Source organism: Cervus canadensis, chromosome 24, assembly GCF_019320065.1.
Source record: "Cervus canadensis isolate Bull #8, Minnesota chromosome 24, ASM1932006v1, whole genome shotgun sequence".
NCBI lineage: Eukaryota > Metazoa > Chordata > Mammalia > Artiodactyla > Cervidae > Cervus > Cervus canadensis.
Window position 1 is genome coordinate 52861637 of NC_057409.1, and position 16516 is coordinate 52878152.

A 16516-nucleotide genomic window follows, 5' to 3' on the forward strand; every position below is an offset into this window, starting at 1 on the left:
CCACCTCACTGAGGGGCTGGAGAGGAGTCCATCTTCCTCCAAACACATGAACAAAATTAGGGCTCTGAAGAAAAAATTAAGGGGGTGGGGAGACACAGACAGGATTTGCTATTAAATAAGCAACCAGTAGTGTCCACAATGGGGCTTCCTTTGTGGCTCAGTAGCAAAGAATCCACTGGCAACACAGGAGGTGCAAGAGACATGGGTTCGATCCCTGGGTCCGGAAGATCCCCTGGAAAAGGAAATGGCAACCCACTCCAGTATCATTGCCTGCAGAATGCCATGAACAGAGGAGCCTGATGGGCTACAGTCCACGGGGTTGCAAAGAGTCAGACAGGACTGGGGGAACTGAGCATGAGTGTCTGTGATAGCCAAAGCCTATTTAACTTCATTTTATTGCACTCAGTGAACTTCCAAAGTGTCAAATAAGCAACAAGTAAACTGCATTTTCCACAAAAAGAGGCCTAACTGTATTTACTTTTAAGAATGAAGAAACAGATAAATAATCCTTCAATAAAAAAAGCAAGCAAATGAATGAAAACTAAAATAAGATCATAAAGAAGTTTAAGTACTATGATCTTTGAGAGAAAAAATACTATGTCTGACTATCATGGGTTATCTTTCTAAAATGAATACTAAAATTTCAGTGTTGCATCTGATGCAGTAAGTCAAAGCTCCTTCATATATTTCTTCTGTTGACAGTAAAGATTGAAAAGTGATCATATTTAACACAAACACATTTAAAGAAAAACAACCAGAGACCGAACTTCCAGCTACAGTTCTTATAATTACATTTGCTCTGTCTATAATCCTTTACCCAGACATATGCAGGTTTTCGCCAAATCTTTGAGGATAATGCTAATTAATTTTTTAATTTATTCAAAAGTTATTTTGGTGGGCTTAATAGTTTAGCTCTAACCACAAGTTAATACAGTTTTAAGAAATCTTTCTGGAATTCAGTGCCTGTCACACATTTAGCATTAATACCATGTTGCAATATTTAAAAGTTTATTAACATAAAGTATCTCAAGCTATACATGTTTAAATTAACCTCAAAATAAATCAAAGATTACATCCATTAAGCATACCTTTAAGAATTGAATATTGGGCATAACCATCATCAGTGGTTGCCTAGCAACCCTGGTATCCTCACTTAGAGTAGGTCTATCCTAAACACTAATATAAAATCAGACATAATTGTGTATCCACTTCAAGTCTCTGTTTGCTAGAAAAATACGCTTTTTCTGTTATTAGTGCTTCTGTATTTTGCTCTCCTGGGGAGCTGAATGTCAATGTACAGGTGGAGAAAGGGTGTCCTGGTCGTTAAGCCATCATTCACTCTCAGTGAGCAGTCCTAAGAATGGTGACTAATTACTAAAGTAATGATGCCAATCACTGGTCATCACAGTTAAAATGAAATTAATGTTGGATGAGTAACACAAGCCATCTTTTTTTTTTTTTTTTTTTAAGCCACATGGAAAGAATACCTTGCTTCCATACATTCTAATTTCCAAAGAGAATGTAACATTAGATTATGAGTGCCTTGGGGCACTCTCAAGGCTATCCTATTCTTTAAAATGCTTAAGGTAGGCCCCACAGTCAAGAAATGTCAACTCTTATCCCATGTTCTCCTGTTCAAGTGTATTATAACAAATAGCCTTTCTAATTCTGCATACATTCCTGTGTCTGTACATTTACATTACTGAAGTCTCCGGTGCCAGAATTGCCAAGGAGCTCGCTGAAGCACTGCGGCTGGGCTCTGCCAACTGCGCTTGGCTGCCTGACTTCTTCTGGGCTCCCAAAGCTGGCAAGCTAATATGCTAATAGAATTCATTAGCCTGGGCTTTGACAGACAGTTAAAACAGGACTCTACACCAGCGCTCCAGCACTGCACAGCCATTATGCCATTTCAGGAGGCACAGCTAATTCAAAGAAGATGATGACAGGGTTTGCAATCAGGGAACACTAGAGTGTCGGGCAGTGGAGAGGCTGAACGCGCGAGGCAGGCAATCCTGCCAGCAAGCCTGATTTGATTTCTGGCACCGCTGGCCGGCTTGGCAAAAAAAAAAACAAAAACGGAGGTAATGAGATAAACTGAAATGCCAGGCACTGGGACTGGTCTTTGAAGTAATTATTCTCTGGGGTAACAAGGGACAAGATGAAAAAGCTTTCAGGGACAGGCAGTGGGCACCCGTGGGACCCAGTTTCCATTACAGCGTGACACTCATCGGAGCAACTCTCTCTCCACTCAGGAGTGCAGAGCCCTAAATAGGCTGTCAGAAGGGAGGGGAGACTGGGAAGGGGTCTGGGAAAGGAAATAAAACTGAAAAAAAAAAAAAAAAAGATAGAAACAAGATAGAGAGGTTGTCAGAGCCCTGCAAGAGAGTGAGGATTAAGTGAGGTGTTTCAGAATCTCTGTCAGAAAGGATGGTAACGGACGTACCTTTCATCAATTAGTCTTTACATTCAGCCCACTCTGGGGAGAAGGGAATGAGGACAAGGCGAAGGACACCACAGGCCCCACAGGCCCCAAGAGCAGTAAAATCCCTTAAGATGTCGGGTGAAAACAGATAAGCCTGTGGCATTTTCCCTTTGGGGCTCTTGGCTCTGTCAGGTTGAGGACCTGAGTGAAATGATTAAGAGAACACTTTCTGGAAGTTCAAGCCTCTAACCCACTGCATATAATCAGGCTCACCCGGCAATTCTTTATGTAGGAACAGGCCCAAGGCTAAAGTTGAACCAGAAATGAATCATTTCTCATTCTGCGGTGACTACTGCTCTTTCTGAATCAAATTGGAGGTCACTGGCTAAACAAACTGGAAAGCATGCATGTTACAAACCAGGAGAGTTATTTTGTGGGCACAAACCTAAAGCTTTAGCTTTTTTTAAAAATCTTTATGAGGGAAAATATTCCCCAGCTGAAAGTAAACACTACCACAGGACTGACAACTAAGAACATGGATAAATCACATCACCCATGCCCTGCCTGGCTTAAGAAGTGGGAACCAGAATATAATGTTTGAACACAATCTGTCTGCAATGCAGGGGACCCGGATTCGATCCTTGGGTCAGGAAGATCCCCTGAAGAAGGGAATGGCAACCCTCTCCGGTATTCTTGCCTGGAGAATCCCATGAACAGAGGAGCCTGGAGGGCTACTGGAGGAGCCTGCTGGACTCACAGCTTCGAAAAGAGTCAGACATGATTGAGCAACTAACACACACACACACACACACACACACACACACTCTTCTGATTCCAGAGAAGCTGTATGCTCTAGTGGTGTACTTTCAATTCTTGATTTCTGCATATAACAAAGCTTAGCCAATATGTTTATCAGCTAGAACACTCATATTTCCTCCAAAGACCTTTTCTGGCCTCCCTCTCCTCTCTTCTTTTTATATTTGTTCTTGAGCAGTAGCAGCTCATTCATTCCTGCAATTTCAACCATCACCTCTACAGAAATTATTACCAACCTCTGTCTAAAACCCAGATATCTGTAAACGCCAGGCCCACATCTCCACTGGCCCTTTGTAGGGCACTAATGATGTACCCAGAGTGGGAAAGCAGTACCTTCTGATACACAGAAACCAAGCAATTTCTGCAGGTCCATAACCCCTTCTGTGTTTCTGTTTCTGCGAATAACATCATTACATCTTTAGTCACCCAGTTCAAAACCTTGTAATCCTCTTCTCTCTTTCTTGTCTCCCACACCCAATTTGATGCAACCTTCCTAGAGTACCATCGTTACATCTCCTGCATTGATCCCTGAAAGCCATTTCCACCATGCACTTCTCATTTAGGAGCCACGTTTTGAATTAAATGGTGTTTCATAAATAAAACTGGAAATATAATCACTATAATATTATTTCAGGGAAAATATATTCTATATACCTGCTTGCCAACCAACTTCAGCTCATTTCTGACTCTGTTTACAATACCCCAAATTTGTATCCAGTCAGTTTCTAATCTTGTGACTCTATCTCCATTTCTCTTATTATATATTTGTTATCTCCAGATAGGGCTTCCCTTGTAGCTCAGTTGGTAAAGACTCTGCCTGCACTTCTATCCTCGAAACTTCCACGTGGAGCACTGCAAAAACTTCCTAACTGACCTTTGTTACATACACTGCAAGAAGAGCAGCTTCTAAAAACATCTATCTAATCATGACATGTGCTGTGCTTAGTCACTCAGTCATGTCCGACTCTTTGCAACCCCCATGGACTGTAGCCCGCAAGGCTCCTCTGTCCATGGGGATTCTCCAGGCAAGAATACTGGAGCGGGTTGCCATGTCCCCCTCCAGGGGATTTTCCCAACCCAGAGATAGAACCCAGGCAAAAACCACTACAATATTGTAAAGTTAAAAAAAACAGGAGAGAACCCAGGTCTTCCACATTGCGGACAGATTCTTTACCATCTGAGCCAGATGCAGGGCATGACATACCCCTACTCAAAAACCTCCTATAATGTTTCTACCTCAAGAATGGTTAATCTGGCATCAAAGAGCTTTTGTAATGTGGCAGAAACCTGTTTTCCCACTTTCCTTCCTTCCACACTTATTCTGATATCCATCTGGTTTTCTTTTGCCAAATAAATTACAGTATAGACTTTTCAAAACAACCACTTCCCTCTGCTTGAAGGTGAAAGTGTTAGTTACTCGGACATGTCTGACTCTTTGTGACCCCATGGATGGTAGCCCACCAGGTTCCTCTGTCAGGCAAGAACACTGGAGTGGGTTGCTATTCCCTTCTCCAGGGGATCTTCCCAACTCAGGGATTAAGCCTGTGTCTCCTGCAATGCAGGTGAATTCTTTACCCACTGAACCATTGGGGTCCCAACTATAAGTTTCTTCTTGTCACATCCTACTCATCTCTAGATTGCTCAAATCCTATATCCCTCAGGAGGTAGTGACATTATCAGTCTTCTCCTCGCTACCCGCTTCCCCCTATAAACTAACTGCTAACTCAACCACCCTGAAAAATAAATGAGCTCACATACATATATTTTTCCAGTATTCTCTTTCTTTGAAGAAAGATTGGAGGGTCTGTGTCTGAGATCATTTTATAAAACATACCACACAGAGATAAGCATGTAGCTATTACTCTTTCCTATGATATAAAGGGAAAGTATATACATAATTAGGTTAGCAAACAAGTTCAAATAACTGGGAGATGAGATTTGCCCAACGATTAGCCTCAGTGTTCGCCACAAGGGCTCTCTCCATGGTACCATGACAAGGTCTTTGTGTCCCCACAAACCGTCTTGAGGCAGAGATTAGCTGGATAAGTGACACGTCCTCAATGTTCCTCTCTCCTGACCCCTCCACTCAAGTTGTAAACAGACCCTGATGACTCCCTTGATCTCCATCAGCTGACATTTATAGGACTCCAAGATAATCAGAGAGGGTCATCCAGCAAGAAATAAACATTTACAACTGAGAAATGTTGGGAAGAGCATATCTTTTTTTTTAGTTGACAGTAAGGTGTAAATCAAATTCACTGTGGAGCAGGCCCTCCCCCTTCCTCAGATTTCTAATATGCATCCTTGGAGAGGATTAAAAAAAGCCCTCCTGTTGAGAATCACTGCCATCAGGAGCACTGGTACTGACTGAGAGGATTGTGTCTCTCAGGTGTTTTGAAAAAGAAAAAAAGTTTTTTTTTTTTTCTTTTCAGAATCTCTGATTTGGTCATGCTACCTATCACATAGCCTATATCACCAAGTTGTTATGATAACAAATACAAAAATATTTTACTAGGAAAAAATCAAACTGACAGTTTTTAGTAACCTAATGTCTACCCACCCAGTATAGAATAATTTGTTGTTGATGATTCTCTTGGACTCTGCCAACACAGGCTCATCCATACAGATCTCCTTTCAGACTGAATTTACACAACACAGAGTGAACTGAGTCATGTAAGCCAGGGCAGAGAAAAAAATCACCTGCCTTCTCTTTCTCCAGCTGTCATTTTAGCTGGTGGTTTTCAGATCCACACTTTGCCCTGAGCTTCATGACCTTTCTTGCTTGTTTCTGATAGAGAAATCGAGATACACAATCACAGAGAACATAATTAGAACCATAGAATTTTAGAGCTGGAAGAGAGAGACCATAGAGATTATAATTGAGAGTAAAGTTTATTTGGGAGATATAATTTTATTTTTCCCCTTTGTGGGTTAAACGACCAGTACAATCTGCTCCAGATTGCTGTGTCCCTTCTCAAAAATAAATTAACTCTATCTTCTAAAAAAGGGAATTCTTTTCTCCTTGCACATATTGATATTTTAAGCAGTAGTTACTGGTACCTTTTAGAAGGCTTTGTTTGTCTCTTGCTGCCATCCCTGCCAGAAATGAAGTCTGGCATCCAGTCTTCTAGGCGAACAATCTAATTACAATATGCCCCCTTTTCCAAACGGTCTCAGGATGAGTGAAATAAACAAGCATGCAAAGAAACACCATCATTAACAACTTTGATGATACGGGGATAATTATTATGATAAAATAAAAGGTCCTGCCATATTCCTTGACAAATCTTCAGAAAAAGAAATGCATCCTTTAAGTGCAGTGTTAATGCTTAGTAAGATACAGTTGGCACAAGGATGGTAAAGTCAAAATCACAAGAGGAAAGAGAAGGGGACATATGTATACCTGTGGCTGATTCATGCTGATGTATGGCAGAAACTAGCACAATATTGTAAAGCAAACATCTTGCAATAAAAAATTAAAAAAAAAACAAAAACAAAAAACAGGAGGAAAGAGAAGAGATGTGGGCTCCAATCCCAACTCTGCAATTGGTATGACCACCAGATGACCTGGGGAAAGAAATTTGGAAAGTGTAAAAAAATAAAATAAAAAATTTTAAAAGCATGGAATGTAAAGGCATTTTTAACCACCCTATGTTGTACATATTCAATTATTATCTGCCCTGTCAGCTTGTAAACCCATGGATGTCAGCAATCTATTTCTTGGGTTTTGTTTTGTTTTCTATTCTTAGGAGTACAGAATAATTATCTTATATAGTATCTTGTAAGTAAAAAAAATGCTTAATAGATGTGTGAATAAAAGAATACATGAATAAAGAATCCAAGAATCATCGAATGATTGTTATTGAACAAATGAAAATAATATGTTAAAGAGAAGGGAAGAGAACAAAATCATAAATGGACCATAAACACCCTAATGGATTACGGTCATTGAACAGCTTTCTAATGTGATACACAAAATGCTTTCTCTTTTTAGTAAATAAGAGGCTATTAATCAAAGGTGTTTCTCCACCTGCTTACAGAGGAATAACATTTCAGAACACTGTCAAGTCATTTTCAGATTTTCTTTTCAGAGAGGGGCAAGCCAGAATGAACCCACACTAGGATGGGAATTACAAGGGCTATTCATCTGCAAGCTTCAGGACATAAACTGATCACCAGCTGGGGTCAGGAAGAAATTATGGAGTCTCCTAAAAGCTTCCTCCAGAGCCTGCTGCAGTGTGCACCGCTGGAGTTGCAACACCAATACTGAAATGAAGCCCAACTGTTATTTTTTTATTGAGTAGCAGTTCTTGAGGTTTTCAAAATGTGGAGAGAATACAACAAAGAAATCCGCTCAAACGGCACCAGCAGCTCTGCTGTTCTGGCTTCCAAACAAAATGCAGGCAGTGGGTGATGAAAGTAAAGAAAACTGTGACATTGTTGATCTAAAACCCACAGTGTTCTACCTCTGTGAAGGACCACAATATTTCACTGGAGGACCAGGAAAATAACATAACTTTCTCCTGAGAAAGTACATGGCGCAGAAGGGCAAATATTTCATCTTTAAGGTCAATGGCTATATCACCGTCAGTTTTCTCACTGAAAAGCTACTTTGGAAGTAAAGAAATGCCCTATTCAAACGTAAAGCTTTTCAGCCCAGGCTAATCATTTCATTAAATTCAAATGGCTCTGTGAGATCATTTTACCTGGGAAAATAAACAGGATATGGAAGAGACAAAACTCCTTTCAAGGACGCTATGGATGCTTTAAAAACGCATGGGGGACAACTGCTGGTGGCAAAGCTGTTGGGGTTTATTTAAAGAAAAACATAATTGTCAGACATCGGTTCCAATAGCTGGCGTCCCAGGAATCCTGGATGGCATATTCAAAACGAGCCTTGGTCTTTGGCTGGCGTTCATGCTTCTCCAGCACAGACCTTGTTGCTGATGCAAATACAGGTAAAGCTGACTTAACAACACATGCAGAAGCCACCCAAGTCCTTAGCCTCATCCAAGCTCTTCACCCCTACAGGGAACAGCTTGAGGCGCTGTGCTGTGCCCAGAGTCAAAAGTTCATTCCATCTCAGGGATACTGGCAGCCAGGGGCCCTGAAGAGAACATTGCCACACTCAGCAAAGTCAAAAGGTTTTGCCAGATCCTCACTGTTTTCCTTAGATGTCAATAAGAATGCTGCGACAAGAGCGCAAGCCAGGTGACTGTACCTGCTTTCAAATTAATAGTGCCTTAAATATGCTGGAATATACCACAGATTAGGTATAGGCACATCAGATGGTGCTGAGCCATTTAAAGAAAAGAAGAAAGAAGGAAAAGAGGGACATAACCTCAGTGCAGCTCTCCTGGGCTTGTAAACTCATCCATGTAATAACTACGTATAGCATGCACAGAGGATAGGAATACAATGGTGAACAAGCCTTGGTCCTTATCCTTCAAGTGTTGAAGTAAAGCATTCAAAAAATAAGCTCATTTTCTTCCAAGCTCTCCTTAGGTCTCAAACTTCTGTCAGGTAAATGGGAGAAAATGACATTTAAACCAAATGTGGCTATATGCACATGCAGTGGAGGAGGGGTGCAGCTGGTGGTGGTGACGTAAGTCACCTAATCAGGGAGAAAGAATAGGGGGATGTGGAACGGTTGGTGCCTTGTTTAGCAAAGTGCACTGGTGAATAACAGCCATGCAGAGGAAGCTCAAGCAGGTTTATGGGTAGGAAATGGAGAGAGCTGGATGGCTTAGCATAAACAAGTATGAGAAAATATTACTTTCCTTTTCAGAGTGGCTGAAAGGCAGCACAGAAAGGAAAGAGAAAGAGAGAGGAAAAAAACATAGCAGGCATCTGAAATTTAGTCTGGGAGAATGGTGGAGGGACTTTTTAAAAAGCCCAGTGTTCAGTTTTAGATTATCAGACTACAGAATGCCATACAACTCTCCTCACCATTGCCCATTTCTTCAGTGAAATGCCACTAAAGACAGCTGCTTCCAGGGTGATATTTTAGGAGCGTGAGAGAAAGAATCAAGCAGAAGAAAAGTGTCCTGTGTCTGGGTTGACGCTGGGACAGAGATAAAGGAACATCCACAAAACATAAAATAAACAATGAAAATCTAGCATCAGGAAGAAACCAGAGCCCAAGATGACAAGATGAAGCCAACTCCCCAGACATGTACAAAACTCCTGGGACAGGTTCTGGCTTTTCGCTGAAGCTGTCAGGTGGCCATTCTTAAGAGCAGCAGGGGATATCTGGATTGCACTTCTGTGGGCAGGACCAGGTCCTTGTCTTTGTGTATCACATCATGCCTCTACAGGCACAAACCTCCTAGGAAGGACTTATGAATGTGTGGTGAATAATTTATAATAGTGAGATGAAATCCCAGTGCCTAACTACCGAACAGGGAATCAAAGGCTTCCCAGGGCCCTCAGGTCGGAAACACAGGAACTGCTCTGTGTGCACATGAACAAGTAATTGCCCCCAAACCCCGGTATCAGAGGCTCCTAGCCAGAGATGTCTTCCCTGTCAGTCTGCCCAAGATGCAGATTCCCACCATTACAGATCTTGAGATAGACTTAAGACAGTAGACTCAGTGTTATGTGTCAATTATATATTTTTTATATAATTATATATATAATTATACATAAATATATATATATTTAAATATTATATAATTATGTGTCATTTATAACTCAGTTTTTGAAAAAGACAGCAGATCCAAGAGCAAAGCCTCCACACCAGTGTCTTACATCCAGCACAGAGAAAATCCTGTCACACTTTGCAAAGGTCTTCAAACACACACTCTTAGAAGACATGTTACCTCATTTCTGTTATTTAAATTTGAAAACAGCAAAGACCAAGCTAGTAATTCTTTGGGGGTATGAGTGGTGTTTAAGGCAGAGCACCTTAATGTCAAAAGAAAAAAGAAAATAAACAAACCATTTTTTAAAAGGATGAATATACTGTTACACAGAATTATCTCTGTTCCAGTGAGATGTTGCCTAAAGAAGAAGTTTTGTACAGTCATTCACTGATTTACTGAGCATATACAATGCCAGGCGCAGAGGATAATAATGTGAACAAGGTGGACGCAGTCTCTGCATTCATGGCATTAGCATTACCATGAGAGATAAAACAAGTAAAAGTGACATTCTGACATGAATGGGACGTGCCAAGTGATGAGAATACAGCAGGCGAAGACAGTTGGAGGTGGGGGTGTGGCTCAGATCCAAGGTAAAAAACAGTCTTTGAGAAAAATTTTCATGTAACTGAGACCTAAGTGAGGGAGAGGATTTGGCTGAGAAAGAGGCTGTAAGAAACAAGCAGAGTGTTCTAGGAAGAGGGAAAATCATGTACTGGATCAAAGCCCCAGATTAAGCCCAGGGTCAATCACCAACAAAGCAGAAGCAACAAAATTTCTCTCCTTTTATTCAATGTAGTATTTTCACAAAGAACCTACAAAGTAGTAATCTTTAAAAACAGCACGCCATTGTTAGGCTTACTTATTGCCTAAATGTACTTCAAATTTTTAAATTATATTTATTTTGAATCCCAAATGTGGGATCAACACAATCTTTTCAGTGTTTAGAACCACAGGAATGATAAAGGTTCATGTTTATTGAATGCTATTTCTGACCCAGAATTTCCAAGTGTTCTACTACACTCATCAGCTCATTTAATCCTCACAATAATCGTACTATTATTGCATTTTACAGATGGGAAAACTGAGACAAAGAAGTAACCTGCCTGAGGTCACAACATTATTAAGTGACAAAGCTAGGGTTTGAATCCTAAATAGTCTGGGGCTAAAAATCTGTGCCTCTAACCATAAATTATGTGCTCATACTGTTAGGAAAGTGAAGTAAGTTTCCTATGGCTTAAAAGCTTTATACTTAAAAAGCTAGGCTAGAGAGGAAAAGGAGATCATGAAGAGTCTTATAAGCCAAATCAAAGAATTTTAACATCTTCATGAGAAGAATGGGGAGTCTCTGAAGGTTTTTAAGCATGGACATGACATAATCAGAATTGCTTTGTACCAAGATCTCCCTGGCTGCAGTGAGAATAAATGAGGGAGGAACAAGGCTTTGGACAGTGAGACAAGGAGGCGATAGAAATATGCAGGTGGGAGATCATTCCGCTTGATCTAGGATAGTAGCTGGAAAGATGGGAACAACCATACATATTCGAGAGTATTTAGGAGGCAGAATCAACAGAACTTAGTGATCAACTGGAGGTGGTTGATGGGGAGGGAGAAGTCAAGGATGAAGCCCACATTCCTGGGTGGATGGTATCTGAGGGCACGCAGAGGAGCAAGTTAAGTGACAGACACAAGTTCATGCCTGGACATGCTGTTTATCCAGCAGGTGCTGACCAGTAAACAGCTAGATGTGAACCTCTGAAGTTAAGAGAGAGATAGTCATTAAAATCATCGGAGTAGATGAGATTCCCTTACCCCAGCAAGTGTGCTACATGAAAATAAAAGAAAGCTGGGAAGAAAATTCTCCCACATTTAAGAGATTTGTAAATCTTGGGGGAAAGAAAAAAAAAAAAAAGCTGTCAATGTCAGGAGGTTGGGCTGCGAAGGGGAAGAAGAAATCAGGCAGAAGAGTATGGTTGTCATCATATTTGTGATCATTTTTGTAACTGTTGCTTTGCCCAAAGATCTGAACACAAACATTGATGGAAATGAGCAGAGAACCAAGAGTGTTTATGAAGAGAGGTCCCAGAGAAGGCAGGATTGAGATTCCAGGTAGAGAAGAATCCCTTGGCCCAGATGAAAAGACGTGAAAGTCGCTCAGTTGTGTCCGACTCTTTGTGAGCCCACAGACTACAGTCCTTGGAATTCTCCAAGCCAGAATACTGGAGTGGGTAGCTGTTCCCTTCTCCAGGGGATTAATTAAACAAGGACGCCCTAACACTGAATTGGCTCTAATGCTGAAGCAGCTTACGGAAGCAAAACAAAACCTAAGCCTGTAATGTCTCAAGCTTACAAATTTGAAATCTGTGGACAACCAATCACAAATGGCCAATGAAGCTTTAAGTTATAGCCAATCAATAATTTCCCAGCTCCTCCTTTTCTCTGTGAAAGTCTCCTTCTAACTCCTGTTGGTAGAGTGCTCCTAACCACTTACAGTTGGGCAATACCTGATTCAAACTGATTTTTGCTCAAATAAACTCTTACCATTTTTAATATGCTTCAGTTTATCTTTTAAGAGAGGGAAGGAACAAGGATGGAAGACAGGCATTTGGTAGCAGCAGAGCAAGAAGCAGATGCTGTCTCTGAGTAACAGCTTCTATTTCCTCAGAAACAGGGGGCAAGGTTATCTGCCGAAAGGAAGAGAGGATGAAGGCACGATTCAAATTGATTGTTCTTCTTTGCCGCCTTCATGGACCATTTGTGTGGGCAGCTCAATTCTGTCCCTGAAATTGCCGAGTCACTCACAGGAGCTCTTCAGGTATATCCTGCTTGATTATTTTGGAAGCAATAGTTTAAATATTAAATGTCATGAATGAAATTATGCTAGACAAAAAGGAGTTACAGAAGGAGAAAATAGAGCCTGTCAAGAAAAAAAAATCAAGAAATTATCCTATTATAAAGCTCCTTTTTCAGTTGAAATGATGAAATATTTCTATATAGGATGGATTTCAGAACCATCCAGCATCACAGATTTTGTCTATTTCTATATCCGTATTGGACCTCAGGAGTCTCTGCAATATCATACAGAGAATTTTGCCATAAGATAAAAGGGCCCAGCTCTAAATATTTGTGAAACTGCAAATTCTTTTAATCTCCCATATTCTACAATGGGATATTACAATTTTCAGAATTTATTTAAATTTATATTTCAAATTCATTTTTGTAAAACTTTCAACACAGTACAGTATGTTGCTTAGCTCTCCCTTTATTAGATCCTGTGTATTAAATTTCATTCAGAATCAAATGCTTAAATTAACTCTTTTGAAAAATTGATATGCTCCCTCCTCCCTGATAACAAAAGTTAGGAAATTTACTAGATTTCTTCTTTGACATGGTTAGAGGGAAATTCTTACATTTACTTAGAGCAACTCTACTTACCCTTGTAGCTAATATATTCTTCCCTTTCCATTTCCTCTAGTCTGTAGCCTGAACTAATGTGCCCCAAATGGACAAAATTTGGGGGATATGTAATAGAAATAAAATAGTTAGAAGACCAACTTAATCTTGTGGATAGCCAAAAGCAAGTTCAGTTTCTTCCTAAACACTGTGTTTACCTGGTCTTCATAGCACATAATCAGTTCAGTTCAGTCGCTCAGCCGTGTCCAACTCTTTGTGACCCCATGGACTTTAGCATACCAGGCTTTCCTGTCCAACACCAACTCCCGGAACTTGCTCAAACTCATGTCCATCGAGTCAGAGATCCAACAATCTCATCCTCTGTCGTCCCCTTCTCTTCCTGCCTTCAATCTTTCCCAGCATCGGGGTCTTTTCCAATGAGTCAGTTCTTCGTACCAGGTGGCCAAACTATTGGAGCTTCAGCTTCAACATCAGTCCTTCCAATGAGTATTCAGGACTGATTTCCTTTAAGATTGACTGGTTTCATCTCTGCTGTCCCAGGGACTCAGGCACATAATAAATTGTTATAAACTAAATATTCTAACATCCTGAGCCTACATCAGAAAAAATTATCTTAAAAACTTTTCATAACTTAGATGGTACTATGTCCAAGTCTACTAAGTGGCATTCCAGCCTCTTACTAAACTGCTAAACTGTACAACAATGTACAAAGGAAAACAAACAAAAGTATAATTCACCAGTGTTTTAAAAAAAATTTTTGGATCTAGTATTTTATCAGATATTCTGTTGCCCATTTCACCTGACTCTCTCCCAGAAAGTGGCATTCTAATTTTTCTGAGGGTAATCGTAGCTCTGCTTGCTCAGTGGTTTTTATTCTTGTGAGTGATTTGTTTTAGTCAGTTTACACCATTCACATGCCTCATATTGTTTTCCAGGAGCCAGCCCATGATATTGAGAGGCGATACACATCTGGTACCTTTAAAAGGAGCATCTGCATTGCCTGCAATAATTAGCATTTTGCTTTATGGTGCATCCTGCTTTGCATTTATACTGCACCCTGAATCAAATGACTTTAAGACCCTGAATTAGTTAATCTATACAACACTGCTACCTTGCACAACAGCTCAGAAAGATATGAAGGAATTTTATTCAAATTTAACCTAGAAAATGGGTGAAAGTGAAATTAGGCAAGCAAGGCAATAAAGCAACAAGCCTAGAATAAGAACACCTGGAGATGAAAAACCTGGAGCCGAGTCTCTAAGCCCAACTACTTCCCTAAGAATTCCTGAGCGCTAATGAAAGCAATTAACACTGCACACAGCCTGCCTCCCCGTATCCTGCCTGCTGGTGGACTCTCGGTGGCCTACACGTCATCTCCATGATAGCATTAAAACCAGGCAAAAACTACTCGGAAGATAATAAAGGGTAGCTAGCCAACAATCCTCTAAGGTTTCTTTATGCTAAATGAAACAGGTATTTTTAAAACCATTCAAGAAAACCATCTTGTTTCCCCAATGTGCCATAGATTGCTTAAAAGCAAACGGTTTCTAGAACTTATAAGTATTCTGCTTTATTTTTGCAAAAAGCCTAATTCCTCTCCCCTCTATATACCTATCCATTGGAGAGTAGATAAATGGTACAAATAAATTCTGTTCTAATCTCTATAGATGAAATTTGGCAATTTGCTTCATTTTGACATGTGAAAGTGAAAGTGTTAGTCACTCAGTCGTGTCTGACTCTTTGTGATCCCATGGACTGCAGCCCGCCAGGCTCCTCTGTTCATGGAATTCTCCAGGCAAGAATACGGAGTGGGTAGCCATCCCCTTCTCCAGGGGATCTTCCTGACCCGGGAACCCAGGTGTCCTGCACTGCAGGCAGATTCTTTACCATCTGAGCCAGCAGGGAAGCCCCTCGTTGTGACATAGGAACAAGCAGCTTATTTCTTTGCTGAAGTTGTAGGGTTGCTAGGAACACAGAGTGCCTCTTCAGCCTCATTAGCTTTTCTAGGATGTGGGGTCTTTGTGATGCATTTTAGAGTTTTCACTATGCTTATAGGATGATTCACAACTTGCTGCTTAAAATAAATGAGTTTTTCCAACATCATCTTTTCCCTGCTAGGTGAAGACTGTGCCCCTATCATGTACAAAATGTCCATTATTTCTTGAAGTCGATTTCTGAACTTCCTATTTATTTCTCTGGTCTGTCTATCTATGCAATGGTAGCATACTGCATTAAATTCTGAGGTTCTATAATAGGTTTAATATCTGGTAATATCCACTCCCTTCAATGTTCTTTTCCAGAATTTCACTAGCTACTCATCTTTATTTTTCCAAATATTCTTTTGCATCAGTTTGTGCTGTGCTTAGGCACTCAGTCGTGTCCAACTCTTTGCGATTCGATGGACTGTAGCCCACCAGGCTCCTCTGTCCATGGGGATTCTCCAGGCAAGAATACTGGAGTGGGTTGCCATGTACTCCTCCAGGGGGTCTTCCCAGCCCAGGAATCGAACCCAGGTCTCCTGCATTGCAGGCAGATTCTTTGTCATTTGAGCCACCAAGGAAGCCTGCATCAATATGTACACTTTTTAAATATAGTATTGATCTTTTCATTGTGTATAAATTAACTTAGTAAGAATGATATCCTCATTGACTATGGCTATCCAAAGTAAGACATATTTTTTTCATTTGCTCAATAGTTTTTGGTGCCTTTTAACGGTGTTTTAAATTTTTCTTTATATAGACCACTCCTATACTTTATTAAGGGTATTCTTAGGTATTTTATTTTTATGGTGCCACAATGTATATAAGCTTTTTAAAAATTATATTAGATCTTAAAACTTGTTATTTGTACATGAAAGCTATTGGTTTATATGTATATAATTTTATTACACTATTTTACTTAATTTCTTACTGTTTTAATATTTATCTATTCATTCTCTTCAGCTTTCCAAGTATAAATCATATCACCTAGAAATAGTAATTTTTTCAACCTTCTTTAGAATTTTTGTAACTCTATTGTCCTTTAATTACATGAATTATTACTTCTAGCACAAGGGCAAATAAAAGTAGTAAGAGTAGGAATTGATATCTTATCCCTGTTTAGAGTGGTTATCCATCTAAGAAAAAAATTATATTCATATCTTATAAACTTACACATTGAAAATGAAAGTGTTGGTCATTCAGTCATGACTCTTTGTGATCCCATGGACTGCAGCCCACCAGGA